The sequence below is a fragment of the Homarus americanus genome, unplaced genomic scaffold, assembly GCF_018991925.1.
Source record: "Homarus americanus isolate GMGI-L3 unplaced genomic scaffold, GMGI_Hamer_2.0 scaffold16430, whole genome shotgun sequence".
NCBI classification, from domain to species: domain Eukaryota; kingdom Metazoa; phylum Arthropoda; class Malacostraca; order Decapoda; family Nephropidae; genus Homarus; species Homarus americanus.
Window position 1 is genome coordinate 8,806,339 of NW_024729259.1, and position 3,874 is coordinate 8,810,212.

Consider the following 3,874-nt stretch of genomic DNA (forward strand, 5'->3'; position numbering starts at 1 on the left):
AGACGAGGCCAATGATTAGTTATGTACCGTGATGAATTAACAATGTACCGTGACAAATTAACAATGTACCGTGACAAATTAACAATGTACCGTGATAATTTAACTATGTACCGTAAATAATGAACCTACAACGTGCCAGGGGGCGTCTCATTACCCAACAACCACTGCCTCCTTCCCAGTTTAGCGTCTTGATATGTAAGAATATCTGGAAATCTCTGAGACACTATTTCAGTCATTCCTCTTAATATAAGGTTAGTTGAAAATGATCATACATGCGTTAGGTATTGTTGGGTTAGGTTAATTGATCATTCGTGCGTTAGGTATTGTTGGGTTAGGTTAATTGATCATAGGTGCGTTAGGTATTGGGTTAGGTTAATTGATCAAGGTGCGTTAGGTATTGTTGGGTTAGGTTAATTGATCATACGTGCGTTAGGTATTGTTGGGTTAGGTTAATTGATCATAGGTGCGTTAGGTATTGTTGGGTTAGGTTAATTGATCATACGTGCGTTAGGTATTGTTGGGTTAGGTTAATTGATCATACGTGCATTAGGTATTGTTGGTTAAGTTAATTGATCATAAGTGCGTTAGGTATTGTTGGGTTAGGTTAATTGATCATACGTGCGTTAGGTATTGTTGGGTTAGGTTAATTGATCTACATGCGTTAGGTATTGTTGGGTGGTTAATTGATCATAGGTGCGTTAGGTATTGTTGGGTTAGGTTAATTGATCATAGGTGCGTTAGGTATTGTTGGGTTAGGTTAATTGATCATAGGTGCGTTAGGTATTGTTGGGTTAGGTTAATTGATCATACGTGCGTTAGGTATTGTTGGGTTAGGTTAATTGATCATACGTGCGTTAGGTATTGTTGGGTTGATTATTGATCATACATGCGTTAGGTATTGTTGGGTTAGGTTAATTGATCATAGGTGCGTTAGGTATTGTTGGGTTAGTTAATTGATCATAGGTGCGTTAGGTATTGTTGGGTTAGGTTAATTGATCATACGTGCGTTAGGTATTGTTGGGTTAGGTTAATTGATCATTCGTGCGTTAGGTATTGTTGGGTTAGGTTAATTGATCATACATGCGTTAGGTATTGTTGGGTTAGGTTAATTGATCATTCGTGCGTTAGTGCAGGTGATCGTACGTCTGATAGTGAAGATTTTACCTTAAAAAACTGTAAGGGACCGATTGGGAAGACCTATGACTGGTTGGGTTATCTGTAGTGGGAATAAAGAAAGGTTTTTGTTACTGAAAGATCATTAGTGTGTGATAAGATAGTTAGTCCAATTATATAGTCCTAAGGCCCTTCGTCATTGGTAGAGCAATAGTTAAGAGAACAGAGGCAATAGTAAACCATCCAGAACTACCCCGATCTATCCACAACCATCCAGAACCATCCAGAACAGTCTACAACCATCCAGAACTACCCAGAACCATCCAGAACAGTCTACAACCATCCAGAACTACCCAGAACCATCGAGAACAGTCCACAACCATCCAAAACTACCCAGAACCATCCAGAACTAACCCCCCCCCAATTTGCTACTGAACAGAAAAGTGGAAACTAAAGAGACTGAGGAAGAACGTTCACGGGAGAACAATGTTGTGGTTGTAGTGGCATATTGACGATGAGGATAGCCCCGTGAGGACAGCCCCGAGGACAGCCCCGCGAGGACAGCCCGCGAGACAGCCCGTGAGGACCCCGCGAGGACAGCCCCGTGAGACAGCCCCGTGAGGACAGCCCGTGGATAGCCCCGTGAGGACAGCCCCGTGAGGACAGCCCCATGAGGACAGCCCCATGAGGACAGCCTGAGGACAGCCCCGCGGGGACAGCCCCGCAAGGATAGCCCCGTGAGGACAGCCCGCGAGGACAGCCCCATGAGGACAGCCCGCGAGATAGCCTGAGGGACAGCCCCGCGAGACAGCCTGAGAACAGTCCCAGGTTATATGTTAGAAATTAATCTCTCTGTTTGTCTGTTTGCATACCTGTTAGATCTCTGCTCTTATCTCTCTCTCTCTCTCTCTCTCCATCCCCTCCTTCTCTTCCTCCTTTCTAAAAAAATCATCATCTCGCCCTTTCCTTATCTCCCAGTATCCTCCTTCTCCTCCATCTACTGGTATTCTTCCCTTTTCTCATTTCTCTTAATTATCTCTTCCCTTTGATCGTGTCTCATAAAAGTTGTTTGTCTTATCTTTCGGTCACATGTTGAGAAGCGTTACTGTTGTCACTTAATCTAGATAACAACACACACTAAATAAGGACACTTACTGATTAGCGAAAACCTCTATGTATTTATATTCTTTTAACCTAACCTACCAATCAGCAACCTAGCCTAACCCAACCTAACTTCTAATCCAACCCAACCCTAGCCTAACCTAACCTAACCTAACCTAACCTAACCCAATCCAACCCAACCTATCTAACCTAACCTAAGCTAACCTCTGACTGCCCATAAACGATCATGTGGTTCAAATACATATAATGGAATAATTGCATTAGACCTAAACACCATAAATTTTTGTATTACGACGAAGTTATGTAATTGGCGCCATTAATTCCCACGAGGAAACACTCAAAGTTCTGTAACTAATTTCACGGGAACTTGGCGGCCCGATGTTGGTCCATGATACCAACTGAAATAATCTACCTTTCAAGGGTTGTCTTGCGCGGCTGCTGGGTACTGTGGGTGTCTTGGTGTGGTACTGTGGGTGTCTTGGTGTGGTACTGTGGGTGTCTTGGTGTGGTACTGTGGGTGTCTTGGTGTGGTACTGTGGGTGTCTTGGTGTGGTACTGTGAGTGTCTTGGTGTGGTACTGTGGGTGTCTTGGTGTGGTACTGTGGGTGTCTTGGTGTGGTACTGTGGGTGTCTTGGTGTGGTACTGTGGGTGTCTTGGTGTGGTACTGTGGGTGTCTTTGTGTGGTACTGTGGGTGTCTTGGTGTGGTACTGTGAGTGTCTTGGTGTGGTACTGTGGGTGTCTTGGTGGTACTGTGGGTGTCTTGGTGTGGTACTGTGGGTGTCTTGGTGTGGTACTGTGGGTGTCTTGGTGTGGTACTGTGAGGTGTCTTGGTGTGGTACTGTGGGTGTCTTGGTGTGGTACTGTAGGGTGTCTTGGTGTGGTACTGTGAGTGTCTTGGTGTGGTACTGTGGGTGTCTTGGTGTGGTACTGTGGGTGTCTTGGTGTGGTACTGTGGGTGTCTTGGTGTGGTACTGTGTGTCTTGGTGTACTGTAGTGTCTTGGGTTGTTGCTTGGTTGTTGGTGTTCTGTGAGTGTCTTGGTGTGGTACTGTGGGTGTCTTGGTTTGGTACGGTGTCTTGGTGTGTACTTTGTCTTGGTGTTACTGTGTTGTTGGTACTGTGGTATGTGGTGTGTACTGTGGTGTGTGTCTGTACTGTGGTGTCTTGGTGTGGTACTGTGGGTGTCTTAGTATGGTACTGTGGGTGTCTTGGTGTTACTGTGGATGTCTTAGTAGTTGTATGGATGTCTTGGTGTATTACTATTTGGTGTCTTGGGTGTCTTAGTATGGTACTGTGGGTGTCTTGGTGTGGTACGTGGGTGTCTAGTGTGGTACTGTGGGTGTCTTTGTGGTACTGTGATGTCTTAGTATGTACTACTGGGTGTCTTGGTGTGGTACTGTGGATGTCTTCGTGTCTGTGGGTGTCTTGAGTGTGGTACTGTGGGTGTCTTTGTGTATTTTCTTGGTGTGGTCTCTTGGTGTCTTAGCATCTGTGGGTGTCTTGGTGTGGTACTGTGGTGTCTTGGTGTGGTACTGTGGGTGTCTTGGTGTGCTGTGAGTGTCTTGGTGTGGTACTGTGGGTTCTTGGTGTGGTACTGTGGGTGTCTTGGTGTGGTATGTGGATGTCTTAATGTTTGTG